At 45.3% G+C, this 14369-nt stretch overlaps 1 protein-coding gene across 5 annotated transcripts in view; it reads left to right on the top strand.

The window, feature by feature from the left end:
- The window catches only part of LOC140724793 (ovarian cancer G-protein coupled receptor 1-like), a 72919-nt gene that overhangs the window by 50758 nt on the left and 7792 nt on the right, over window positions 1–14369 (top strand). Inside the window, exon 2 of one of the 5 annotated variants that reach the window (XM_073039406.1) lies at window positions 9887–9996. The exons of the other annotated variants lie outside the window; for them this stretch is intronic. The gene's annotated coding sequence lies outside the window, so the exon portion shown is untranslated. The remainder of the gene's footprint in view (window positions 1–9886; window positions 9997–14369) is intronic. 5 annotated transcript variants of the gene reach the window in all.

Here is a 14369-nt window from a genome sequence, read left to right as displayed (position 1 = left end):
AGGAAGTGGGACTCATATTTCAGGGTTATAGTGGGGAGGCTGAGACTCGGCGGGAGGGGTGGTGGTGAAGGGTGTGATGTTCAGACTCGGGAGAAGTGGGACTGAAACCAGGGTGGTTACAGTGATGATGATACGGGGCTGATACTGTGGAGAGTTCAGAGCTGGAGTGAGTGCAGTTGTAGAGCTGTATTTAGTTTTGGAGGTGCTGAGGTTTGAGACCCAGGAGGGGTGTGTACACCTTGGGGCACCCCTGCATCGGGCTTCTGTAGGTGCCGACTTGATGGCCGACCCTCCGCCTGGGAGAAATGGACCTTGCCTTAGCCTCAGCCCGTAGGCCGCATTCATCTCAAACAACTCGCTCAGCCGCATTATGAATTATTGTCCACTACCACCTTCCCTCCCTTCTACAATCACCCTCCTCTTCCACTCCCTCACGAAACTACTGGTTTGGCCTGATACATCCGGGATTTGGTGTTTTGAGGTGTTAGACATTAGAATGGGAGGTCCCGATTCTTAGCCCTGCTACAACAAACTCATGCACGGTGGTCGGGCTTTTAGAGAAGCGCGTGAACAGGCGTGGATCGTAAGGTTTTTTAACATGCGCAGGCAGAAGGGATTAGCTTCATTTGGTTTCGTGGTCGGCACAGGCATAGTGGGCCGAAGGGCCTGTTCCTGAGTGTAACACCTTGCTGCGCAAGCGATTCCCGCCACTGTCTGTAAAGAGTTTGTACGTTCTCCACGGGGTCGTGCGGACTCCCTTCGGGTGCTCCGGTCGGGTCCACATTCCAAAGCGTTGGTAAGTTGTGAGAATGTTGTGTCAACGTCAGAAACATGACCACACTTTCGGGCATCCCCCAGCATTTCCTCCAACTGTGCTGGTGATGCTTTGTGGTACATGTGACGAAGACAGCTAATCTTTAATCTCAATTGCTGGAAACAAGTCTATCTCATGCTGATGGGCGGCTGAGTGGTATCACTAGATAGATAGATAGATAGATAGATAGATAGATAGATACTTTATTCATCCCCATGGGGAAATTCCAACTTTTTTTCCAATGTCCCATACACTTGTTGTAGCAAAACTAATTACATACAATACTTAACTCAGTAAAAAAAAATGATATGCATCTAAATCACTATCTCAAAAAGCATTAATAATAGCTTTTAAAAAGTTCTTAAGTCCTATGTCTCCATGATGTATTGCTAATGATATTGTTAGGGTAAAGGGTCCACCTCATTGAGATAATTCTGCAGACCAGCAGGAAGTTAGTGTTGTCCTAACCTCAGCAACCCATTGCTCTTGACCACTGGCTCGTACAGCCTTACACCTCAGGAAGTTGAGGAACCCACACACCATGGTGCAGGAAAATGTGACATTCTCCCACGTTTCACCCTGAGGGTGTGATCTCACATTCAACCTCCAGGCCCCAGTTCTTTACTTGCCCCTAGAAAGCATGCTGCGTGCAAGGAAAGTCTGCCCTTTGTCTGCAATGAAACCCAAGGCCAGGAGTGGGAGAGAGTAGAGCATTAAGGAGGCGGAATTTTGCAGCACAGTACAAGCACCTGCCCCCCACCCCAGGCTCACATTTTGTGTGATCCTCTAACTCAATCCAAGATCAATCTGACCCCTCACAAATAATGCTTCATTTTTTCAAATGCCCCTGATGTACCTGCCTCTACCACCACTTCTGGCAGTGATTTCCACGCATGCACCACTGTTTTAAAAAATACTACCTTTGACATCTCTCCTACAGATTCCTCCAATCTCCTTAAAGTTATATCCTTTTGCATTCAGCATTCCTACCCTGGGGAAAAAGTCACTTGCAATCCACTTGATCTATGAGTTTAATAATAAGAAACACTGTAGAGCAAGCAACTACCATGAACATTGTGCAGCAGACTCGATGGACCAAATGGCCTAATTCTGCTCCTATATCTTATGGTCTAAACCTCCAACGAGAGAACACAACCCACACTCAAAATTACTTCAATTCCCTGACACAGCATTAGGGGAGGATTTCAAAAAGAAAAAAAAGATTAGCTTCATTTTGTCACTCAGCGTTCCCTCTAATTTTTTTTATGGCTGCACAAACCAACCATTGCTCTGAGCAGAAAATTTTACACGGCCTGAAAACTGCTCAGCAGTTTAATTCTTTATTTGTAATATGCGTTGGCATTCAGCGGGCTGGCAGTTTATTAACATTGAGCTACAATTACTTCCATTCTGTGTTTATTGTTAAAATTTGTAGTAGTGTTGTAACTTAAAACACTGACAATATGTTGAAGCTCTAAAATGTTTCAAATTAAAGGTTGCGGTATGTTTATTATTTAGAATGTTTATGGATTATATTCCTGAGTACACAATTAACGGCAAGGTATTTCACAATTCTATTAATGTAGATTTCAAACTTAGAATAATTTCACAATTATGTTAACATTGTCTAAAAGAAAGTTCCAGCTGCGCACCAAAAAAGACTATGTGCACGGGAGCATTTCAGTCACTGTGTGGCCGTGCATCTATGCAGCCTAGAAGGAGCAGTATTCTCACTTGTACATCAAAGTATACAGTGAAATGTGTCATTTGTATCAACGACCAACACAGTCTGAGGACTGTGCCAGGGTAGCCCGCTAGTGTCACCGTGCTTCTGGTGCCAGCGTAGCGTGCCCACAACTTGCAAATACCAACCTATGGAACGTGGGCAGATACCAGAGCACCCAGAGGAAACCCACAATGTCACGGTGAGAACATACAAACTTCTTACAGACAGTGGTAGGAACTGAACGCTCACGCCATCTGCCACACTTCGCTGAAATGTCATGAAACTGTTGTTGGCATTAATCCTGTTTTTTTTAAACTCTTGCCACATTCCCATCCAGTTCCCCCACCCCCCAGATTCGACCACAGACTAGGATCAATTTACAGTGCCCAGGTATACTATCAACATCTACATCTTTGGGATTTGGTAAGAGACCAGGGCACCCAGAGTGAATCTATGAGATCACAGGGAGATTTTAAGGGGAATCCAATAGATTCTTTCAATTGTTTTCCACAACACTACCTATCGCCTCCCTATGCTGTTCCTCCCATCTTTTCTGTCTTCATGGTCCTCTCCTATCATACACGGCCCCCCTTCTCCAGCCCTGTATCTCTTTCACCAATCAGCTTCCCAGCTCGTTACTTCATCCCTCCCCTCCCGGTTTCACCTATCACCTCGTGTTTCTGTCTCTCCCCTCCCCCCACCTTTTAAATCTACTCCTCAGCTTTCTTTCTCCAGTCCTGTTGAAAAGTTGACAGTACTTTTTTTTCCACAGATGCTACCTGGCCTGCTGAGTTCCTCCAGCATTTTGTGTGTGTTGCTTATTGGTATCAGATCAGTTTTATCACTGCTGAGATAAATCATGAAATTTGTTGTTTTGTGGCAATAATACAGTGCAATACATAAAGTACCCTCTAAATTACAATAAGAAATACATGTAAATGCATAGATATATTTGTGTGTGTATATATGTATCTGTGTGTGTAAATATGTGTATGTATGGGTATATATCTCGTACAAAAAGAGCAGAAATAGTCCAATCAGAGAAGGAGGGGGAGCAGAGATTCAGATCAGCGAGCTGCCCTAAACAGAGGAGGGAACCCAGTGGCAGGAGTGTGTGGACGATGGGCAGATGAAGGGAGTGGACGGGATAGGGAAGGAATCAGAATCAGGTTGAATATCACCGGTGTATCCCGTGAAATATTATGTTTCACAGCAGCAGTTCATTGCAATTCATAATAAAAAAAACTAAATTACAAAAAGAAATTGAATATGTAGAATATGTAGTGCAGAAAGAGAGCAAAAATAAAAGGAAAAAATTGAGGCAGTGTACATGGGTTCAATGTCCATTCAGAAATCTGATGGCAGTGGGGAAGAAGCTGTTTCTGAATCATTGAGTGTGTGTCTTCAGGCTCCTGTACCTTTTCCTTGATGGTAGCACTGAGAAGAAGGCATGTCCTGGGCAGCAGAAATCCTTAAGAGATCAGAAAAGATGCTGATCTTTTGAGGGGTCGCCTTTTGAAGATGTCTTTGATGCTGGGGAGGCTAATGGCCAAGATGGAGCTGGCTGTGTTTGGAAATTCCTGCAGCTTTGTCTAATCCTGTGCAGTGGCCCCTCCGTACCAGATGGTATTGTAACCTCTTAGAAAGCTTTCCATGCTATCTCTGTAGAAACTAGCAAGAGGGTGATGGAGGATTTGTGGGTTTAGGAGGAACTGGGTAGAAAAGAAGAGGAAAAAGGATGTTAGGGGGGAGGGAACCACTGTGGATCCAGCTCTGGTGTTCAACAAGGCAGTCACCCAGTGTGAGCTCAGTCTCACAGATTACTCTCTCCAGAATTGTGTATCTTGAGATGTTGCCAAGTTCAATTTATCAAAGCAAGTTAAGGAAAGCAATGTTCTATGTGAGTGTCAGACCCTGGGGAATATCACTACAAACTTTATTCACTAACTTGTCACAACATGAGAGTCTCTGGCAAGAATTAGTTTTTATTGTCCACCTCTTATTGCCGCCAAGAAGGTGACAATGGGGTGTCTTTCTTGAAGAACACACACAAAACGCTGGAGGAATTCAGCAGGTCAGGCAGCGTCCACGGTGAGGAAGGAGGACAAAGTTTCTGCCATCTTCCTCCTTTCTTTCCAGTCCTGAAGAAGGATTTCGGCCCCAAATGTCAACTGTTTATTCATTTCCATCGAGGATGCCTGTCCTACTGAGCTCGTATGGTATCTGGCGTGTGTTGCTCTGATTTCCAGCAACTGTAGAACCTCTTGCATTGAGGAATTGTCCCTTCACCAGAACTCAAAATTCAATTCTGATGAAGAGACTCTGCCTGAAAAGTCAACTACCTTGTATAGGGAGGATATCAGTGGTATTTTTTTTTTACATGGAGAGTGGTAAGTGCGTGGAATCATTCCCAGGGTAGTGGAGGCAGATACATTAAGGACATTTAAACATGTGGATGAAAGAAAAATGGAGAGCTCTGTGGAAGGGAAGGGTTTGATTGATCTTGGAGCAGGTTAAAAGGCTGGCATGTTGTGAACTGATGAGCCTGTACTGCACTGTTCGATGTTGTGGGTTCAATTAGTGATTCAAAGTTCAAAGTAAAATTTATTCTCAGAGTACATTCATGTCACCACACCCTGAGATTCTTCTTTCCTGCAGGCATACTCAGCAAATCATTCAAAGGATTTTGTGGAATTCATTGCCGCAGACATCTGCGGAGCCCATATCATCGGTATATTTAAAGCGGAGGTGAGAGTCATTGAGCACTACCGCACAGAAACAGGCCCTTTGGCCCATCTAGTCCGTGCCAAAGTTATTCTTTCTAGTCGTATCAACCCACACATGGACCACAGCCCTCCATGCATTTAGCCAAACTTCTCTTAAATGTTGTAACCAAACCCGCACCCACCACCTCCTCTGGCAGTTCGATTCACACTCACACCAGCCTCTGAGTGAAGAAGTTTCCCCTTGGGTTCCCCATAAATATGTCACCTTTCACCCTTAACCTCTGGTTCTAGTCTCACCCAACCTCAGTGAAAAAAGCCTGCTTACATTTACCCTATCTCTACCCCTCATAATTTTGCATGCCTAGTTTATAAGTTGATAGTTTCTTGCTTCGTAAGGGCGTCAAAGGTTATAAGAAGGCAGGAGAATGGCGTTGAGAGGGAAAATAAATCAGCTGTGGTTGAATGGCCTAATTCTGATAGGCCATTCTGGGATACCATTCTGTGTAACATAAACTTATCCCCCTCATTCACTTTGAAACTCCATCCTTTCACCTTAAACCAATACCCCAGCTGCGATTATAAGCTTTATCTTTGCCTGGTGTCTTTTCCTCGTGTGATAGAGATGGAGAGGCTGGGTAGTCTTGGGAAAGTTACTTCAGTGCATGTTGTAGACGGAACACACTGCGGTCACCTTGTGGCTGGTGGCAGAGGGGGTGAAGGTTCTGGAAGGTAGATAGTGACCCAGCAGCGAGATAGTTAACTCAGTAAGCTGCACTCACACAGAGTTCCATCATGCTCCTAACTCATGGTTTGTTGCTGTTGGAAAAGGCACATTGGTTTTCAGGAGGTGAGTGACTCCTGTTGTGGCTGTGGTTAAAAAAAAGAGAGGAAGAATTTTTACCCTCACCCAGTGTGCTCACTAACAATTCCCCTCAACTCTGAACTGATTCTGCCACCTGCAGAGTCATCTTCAAGGACTCTACAGCTCACTTCTCAGTATGTATGTATTTACACAATTTGTCTTTGTTTGCACATTGGCTGTTTTTATTTATGTATAGTTTTCCATGAATTCTATCGTATTTCTTTATTTTCCCATAATACTTGCAAGAAAATGAATGTGTGTCCTTTAATAATAATTTTACACAAGGGCAAGTTAGGAGTATGCAGCAGGAACTCGGAGCATCTGGAGAAAGTCCATGTAATCAGTCTGTATTTTGGATTGAACCTAGGTCTCTGACAGTGGGAGGAGGCAGAGTTCAGAACAAGGTGCATTTCTGTAACACCCTTCCTGACTTCAAAGTTCAAAGTAAATTTATTATCAAAGTACATGTATGTCTCCATATACAACCCAAAATTAATTTCCTTGCGGGCAATTACAGTAAATACACGAAACAATAGAATCAATGGAAGACCACATCCACAAACACGAGGAAATCTGCAGATGCTGGAAATTCAAACAACACACACAAAGTGCTGGTGGAACACAGCAGGCCAGGCAGCATCTATAGGGAGAAGCACTGTTGGCATTTTGGGCCGAAGGGTCTGACAGAGGGTCTCAGCCTGAAACGTCGACAGTGCTTCTTCCTATTGATGCTGCCTGGCCTGCTGCGTTCCACCAGCATTTTGTGTGTGTTGGAAGACCAGGTCCAGTAGGATTGACAACACCCAATGTGCAAAAAAACCCAGCAAACTTTGTGAACAGAAAAAGAGAAAAAAATTTACTGTAAATATGTAATATACATCGAGAACATGAGATGAAGAGTTCTTGAAGGTGAGTCCATAGGTTGTAGAAACAGGTCAGTGATGGGCAAGTGAAATTCAGTGAAGTTAACCCCTCTGGTTCAGGAGCATCATGGCTGAGGGGTAATAACTGTTCCTGAACCTGGTGCTGCAGGTCCTGGGGCTCCTATACTTTCTTGCTGATGGCAGCAGTGAGTAAAGAGCATGCCCTGGATGGTTTGGGTCCCTGATGATGAATTCTGCTTTCCTGCAACAGTGCTCCCATGGCATGTGCTCAGTTGTGGCGAGAGCTTTATCCGTGATGGACTAGACCACATAAAACTACTTTTTGTGGGCTTTTCCATACAGGAGCATTTGTGTTTCCATACCAGGCAGTGAAACTACCAGTCAACATACTCTCCACTACACATCTGTAGAAGTTTGTCAAGGTTTTAGATGGCATGCGAGATCTTCGCAAACTTCTAAGAAATTATAGGATGTAGCGTGTTTTCTTTGTAACTGCATTATGATCCCAGGACAGATCTGGAATGATAACACAGGAATTTAAAATCGGTGACCCGCTCCAACTCTGATCCTCCGACGCGGACGGGCTCATGGTCCTCCAGGTTCCTCCCCTGAAGTCAAGTATCAGAGGCTGGGTCCCGCTGACATTGAGTGAGAGGATATTGTTGTGGCACCACTCAGCCAGATTTTCAATCTCCCTCCTACATGCTGATTATTCACCACATTTGATTCGGCCAAAAACAAGCGGTGTCATATATGGCATCGGAGCAGGGGCTCAGCCTCACAGTAGTAAGTATGAAGCGGATAGAGCAGAGGGCTAAGCACACAGCCTTGCGGCGACCCTGTGCCGACTCAGAACCAACAAATACCCTCATCTAATCTGTCTCCCTTCGTGTGAAATTATCTTAAACTGGGACAGCGTGACGGCGTAGCGGTTGGCGAATCACGTTATAAATCAGGATTCAGTTCCGGTTGCTGTTTTATTTACAAAAGTTTGTACGTTCTCCCCGTAAACTCATGGGTTTCCCTGGTTGCCCTGATTTCCTCCCGCATTCCCAAGATATATGGTTAGTTGTTGTTGGTGGCAACGCTTGCAGGCTGCTCTCAGCTCTCCTCAGATACGGTAGCTTGTTGACACAAACAAGGCATTTAAAGCTAATCTTTGATCTTTAAACAATCTGAAGGAGGAACTCGGTGGGTTGAACAGCATCTATGGTGGGGGGTGGGGGGTGGGAGGAGAAGGAATTGCCGACATCTTGGGTTGTGATCCCGTATCGGAACTGAGAGGGGGAGGGATGAGGCAGGAGTCCGAGGTGACTGGAGGACTGAGGAGGGGTGGGTTGTGTCAGGGAAGGGAGGACAGTGGGGGTGGGGATTTTGCATCTCCTATCTTCTCCCAGCTTCCAACCATGACCCCCTCCCCCTCCCAGCCACCTTCCCCCTCACCCGCTCTCACCTATCACCTGTCAATGCACTCCTCCCCACGGCCTCACTTTCTCATTCTGGCTTCTGGCCCTTCCTTTCCAGTCCTGATGAAGGATCTCAGCCCGAAATGTCAGATTATTCCCCGCCATGGAGACCTCCAGCACGTGTGTGTTGCTCAAGATTTCTCGCATCTGCAGAATCTTTTGTGTTGAGAATGTCCATGACATTGCCTGTGGGAGAGGTTGAGGCTGGGAGGAGGATGGTTTAATCTTTTACCTGGCTGAATATAGTGTCACGGGTGACAGTTTTGTCCCGGGGCAGGGGCTCTGACTGTTCATCCTCACCGAGCGTCTTCCCAAGGGGCGCGCCAGGAATCTTATTTAGAAAACAGTGGAGACGTTCCTGTGGAATGCAGCCCAGTGGGATCGTTCCCAATTATTTCCACCCCCTCGTAACATCTTCTGTATATTGTCTGTTGATTTATACAGTAAATCGCAGATTATGTGCAATTTATGTTAATTTAACTTTATTACTATGACTGCCCTCATTATGTACTGTTACGGCAATTGCTAAGAGCTAATTTGCATGGTGTTTATACTCTGTGTATATATATGCCTATGACACCATAAACTTGAACTCCTCATTTCTCTCATACGTTCTCTCCTTGCCTGCCCACCGCCTCCCTCTGGTGCTCCGCCCCCTTCCCTTTATTCCATGGCCTTCTGTCCCCTCCTATCAGATTCCCCCTTCTCCAGCCCTTTATCTCTTTCACCAATCAACTTCCCAGCTCTTTACCTCACCCCTCCCCGTCTCCTGTTTTCACCTATCACCTGCCTCCTTGTACTTAGTCTTCCCCTCTCCCCACCTTCTTTCTCTGTCTTCTTCCCCCTTCAGCCTGAAAGGTCAACTGTTCAGTCTTTTCCATGGACGCTGCCTGGCCTGCTGAGTTCCCCCACCATTGTGTGTGTGTCTTGCGATAAACAGGGGTTGCTGGAATGTCTCCAGGAGGTACCCAAAAACGGGAGGTCTTTGTGCAAGCTCAGAAACTGAAGTGGTTGGAGGGGAAGGTTAGGCTCAGGAAGTGGTGGGGGGGGGGTGGTTCAGGTAGCTAATTTTTGGTGTAACCTCTGAGACGTGGGTGGGTCACCCTGGAGCATTGGGATGTAATGGAAGAAGTTAGAAGATATCCCAGCACAATGGGTCCAGGTTGCCCCTCCTTCGTTGCATGGCTGGTCAGGGCATCTGTTGACTGCCCCTTTCTCTCAGAGGGGCTGTTCATTTGACGCCTGTTGCAGTTCTTGTCAACTCTTGCGCTGCAGTCTTTGTTGAAGCAGGAGGGTTCTGCCTGGTGGACTGGCCTGTATTTATCCCACAACATAATAACTAAACCAGACCATCAATATCCATGGGATCTCACTGTGTACTGATTCCCACATTGTATTTTCACGTTAGTTCATAGAACACGTGGCCGGTGGTGAGGTGGCACCTGCACTGGATTTCGAGGCGACAGGTCCCGGCTTTGAATCCAGCTAGCTCCCTGCACGCTTTCCGTCTGCACTGGGGTGAGTGGCGAGCCAGCAGCTCAGCCTTGTGATAAAGCAGGCAAGATGGCAAGGATGCTGCCCGATGCGCCACGAGGCGCAGAAAGGCACCTTTTTTTCATAAAGCACTCAACATTACAACTTGGTACAGGCTCTTTGGCCCACGATGTTCTGCTGAACTTTTAACCTACTCTGAGGTAGATTGATCTTACTGTACTGTGCTAAAGTGTTCTATATTCTATCAATCCAACCCTACCCTCCCAAATAACCCTCCATTTTTCTTTCATCCATGTGGCTATACAAGTGTCTCTTACTTGCCCCTAATGTATCTGCCTCTACCACCACCCACATCAGCTCATTCTGCACACTCTCCACCCTCTGACTTACTCTGACATCCCCCAATACTGTCCTCCAATCACTTTAAAACTATACCCCTTTGTATTAGCTATTTCCAGTCAATAGACAATAGACAATAGGTGCAGAAGTAGACCATTCGGCCCTTCGAGCCTGCACCACCATTTTGAGATCATGGCTAATCAACTACTGTCAATACCCGGTTCCTGCCTTGTCCCCATATCCCTTGATTCCCCTATCCATAAGATACCTATCTAGCTCCTTCTTGAAAGCATCCAGAGAATTGGCCTCCACTACCTTCTGAGGCAGTGCATTCCAGACCCCCACAACTCTCTGGGAGAAGAAGTTTTTCCTTAACTCTGTCCTAAATGACCTACCCCTTATTCTCAAACCATGCCCTCTGGTACTGGACTCTCCCAGCATCTGGAACATATTTCCTGCCTCTATCTTGTCCAATCCCTTAATAATCTTATATGTTGCAATCAGATCCCCTCTCAATCTCCTTAATTCCAGCGTGTACAAGCCCAGTCTCTCTAACCTCTCTGCGTAAGACAGTCCAGACATCCCAGAAATTAACCTCGTGAATCTACGCTGCACTTCCTCTACAGCCAGGATGTCCTTCCTTAACCCTGGAGACCAAAACTGTACATAATACTCCAGGTGTGGTCTCACCAGGGCTCTGTACAAATGCAAGAGGATTTCCTTGCTCTTGTACTCAATTCCTTTTGTAATAAAAGCCAACATTCCATTAGCCTTCTTCACTGCCTGCTGCACTTGCTCATTCACCTTCAGTGACCGATGAACAAGGACTCCTAGATCTCTTCGTATTTCTCCCTTACCTAACTCTACACCGTTCAGATAATAATCTGCCTTCCTGTTCTTACTCCCAAAGTGGATAACCTCACACTTATTCACATTAAACGTCATCTGCCAAGTATCTGCCCACTCACCCAGCCTATCCAAGTCACCCTGAATTCTCCTAACATCCTCATCACATGTCACACTGCCACCCAGCTTAGTATCATCAGCAAATTTGCTGATGTTATTTTCAATGCCTTCATCCAAATCGTTGACATAAATTGTAAACAGCTGTGGTCCCAATACCGAGCCCTGTGGCACCCCACTAGTCACCACCTGCCATTCCGAGAAACACCCATTCACCGCTACCCTTTGCTTTCTATCTGCCAACCAGTTTTCTATCCATGTCAATGTCTTCCCCCCGATGCCCTGAGCTTTGATTTTACCCACCAATCTCCTATGTGGGACCTTATCAAATGCCTTCTGAAAATCGAGGTACACTACATCCACTGGATCTCCCCCATCTAACTTCCTGGTTACATCCTCGAAAAACTCCAACAGATTAGTCAAGCATGATTTACCCTTGGTAAATCCATGCTGGCTCGGCCCAATCCTATCACTGCTATCTAAATATGCCACTATTTCATCCTTAATAATGGACTCTAGCATCTTCCCCACCACCAATGTCAGGCTGACAGGTCGATAGTTCTCTGTTTACTCCCTCCCTCCTTTCTTAAAAAGTGGGATAACATTAGCCATTCTCCAATCCTCAGGAACTGATCCTGAATCTGAGGAACATTGGAAAATGATTACCAATGCATCCGCAATTTCCAGGGCCACCTCCTTTAGTACCCTAGGATGCAGACCATCTGGACCTGGGGATTTGTCAGCCTTCAGTCCCATCAGTCTTCTCATCACCGTTTCCTTCCTAATGTCAATCTGTTTCATTTCCTCTGTTACCCTATGTCCTTGGCCCATCCATACATCTGGGAGATTGCTTGTGTCTTCCTTAGTGAAAACAGATCTAAAGTACTCATTAAATTCTTCTGCCATTTCTCTGTTTCCCATAACAATTTCACCCAATTTATTCTTCAAGGGCCCAACATTGTTCTTAACTATCTTCTTTCTCTTCACATACCTAAAAAAGCTTTTGCTATCTTCCTTTATATTCCTGGCTAGTTTGCGTTCGTACCTCATTTTTTCTCCCCGTATTGTCTTTTTGGTTAAGTTCTGTTGTTCCTTAAAAACTTCCCAATCATCTGTCCTCCCACTAACCTTAGCTCTGTCATACTTCCTTTTTTTTAATGCTATACAATCTCTGACTTCCTTTGTCAACCACTGTGGCCCCTTTCCCCCCTTTGAATCCTTCCTTCTCTGGGGGATGAACTGATTTTGCACCTTGTGCATTATTCCCAAGAATACCTGCCATTGCTGTTCCACTGTCTTTTCTGCTAGGCTATCCGTCCAGTCAACTTTGGCCAGCTCCTCCCTCATGGCTCCATAGTTTCCCCTGTTCATCTGCAACACTGACACCTCCGAGCTGCCCTTATCCTTCTCAAATTGCAGATAAAAACATCATATTATGATCACTACCTCCTAATGGCTCCTTTACTGCAAGATCACTTATCAAATCCTGTTCATTACATAACACTAAATCCAGAATAGTCTTGTCTCTGGTCAGCTCTCGTACAAGCTGTTCCAAGAATGCATCCCGTAGGCACTCTACAAACTCCCTATCCTGGGGTCCAGCACCAACCTGATTCTCCCAGTTCACCTGCATGTTGAAATCCCCCATAACTACTGCGACATTACCTTTGCCACATGCCAATGTTAACTCCCTATTCAACTTGCACCCAATATCCATGCTACTGTTTGGTGGCCTGTAGACAACACCCATTTGGGTCCTTTTGCCCTTACTGTTCCTCAGTTCTATCCACACAGACTCTACTTCTCCTGACCCTATGTCCCCCCTTGCAAAGGACTGAATCTCATTCCTCACCAACAAGTCTCTGCCTGTCCACTTGATCTATGCCTTTTATCATCTGGTGCACCTCTAACAAGTCACTTCTCACCCTCCTCTCCAAAGAGAAAAGCCCTAGTTTGCTCAACTTATCCTTATAAGGCATACTCTTCAATCCAGAAAGCATCCTAGTAAATTTCCTCTTCACCTTCTCTAAAGCTTCTGCATCCTTCCCATAATGAGGCAGCCAGAACCGAGCACAAGTATGATCTGACCATGGTTTTAAAGAGGACAAGTATGATCTGACCATGGTTTTAAAGAGGCAAGTGAGATAAGGGGCCATTTCTGTTCAGCGGACAGAGCCATCCCGTCCCCCTGATGCAGGGTCTTGACCTGAAACATTGACCATCCCTCTGCCTCCACAGATGTTGTGTGACCCTCCAGCAACTTACTGTTTCCCTCGAGATTCCAGAATCTTTTCTGTCTCAATCCAATTTTCCTGTAATCTATTCTCCCCTCCACCCCCCCTTCCCATCAATCAGTATTTAGTATTGATTTATTATTGTCACATGTATTGAGATTTAGTGAAAAGGCTTTTCTCTTTGGAGCAAATGAGGATGAGAGGCAACTTTATTGATACGTACAAGATGATAAGAGGCATTGATAGAGTAGACGGGCAGCGATTGTTTTGTATTTCCCTCAGCATGGAAATGGCTAATACAAGAGGGCAAATCTTAAGGTGATTGGGGGGGGGGGAGATGTCAGAGGTAAGCTTTTATTACACAGAGAGTGGTGGGTGACGATATACTAAATCTCTCCCTACTTCCTAGTACACTGAATCTATCACTGTGTAATTCTAATATATCGAATCTCTCTCCACCACATCCTAAATATTAAATCTCTTCAGCAAATGGTTAATATATTAAGAACCTAACTATAACATCCTGACCCACTGTGACTCTCACTGTAACAACAATATACTAAATCTTCCACTGTAACGCTGTTATAGTGGGAGATACAATATGCTCTAGTGCCTACTATTCTAAAATACCCGCTGTACTTGTGTAATGTACCAAAACTATCTCTGGATTGCCTGAATATGCTACAACCTTTCCAATAGCATTCCAATGTGGATTTGGTTGACTTGGATGCTCTGGGTCATGGTTACTGAACTCACCCACTCTGTGTACATTCTGCTACCTTGTTACAGTGGGATATATTGAATATTTTATCACAGTCCCTGTCAGTAATGAACTCCGCCACAATCTGCAACCTTGTGGGC

This window comes from Hemitrygon akajei, chromosome 3 (assembly GCF_048418815.1).
Source record: "Hemitrygon akajei chromosome 3, sHemAka1.3, whole genome shotgun sequence".
NCBI classification, from domain to species: Eukaryota; Metazoa; Chordata; class Chondrichthyes; order Myliobatiformes; family Dasyatidae; genus Hemitrygon; species Hemitrygon akajei.
This window is presented reverse-complemented; position numbering and strand designations above follow the sequence as displayed.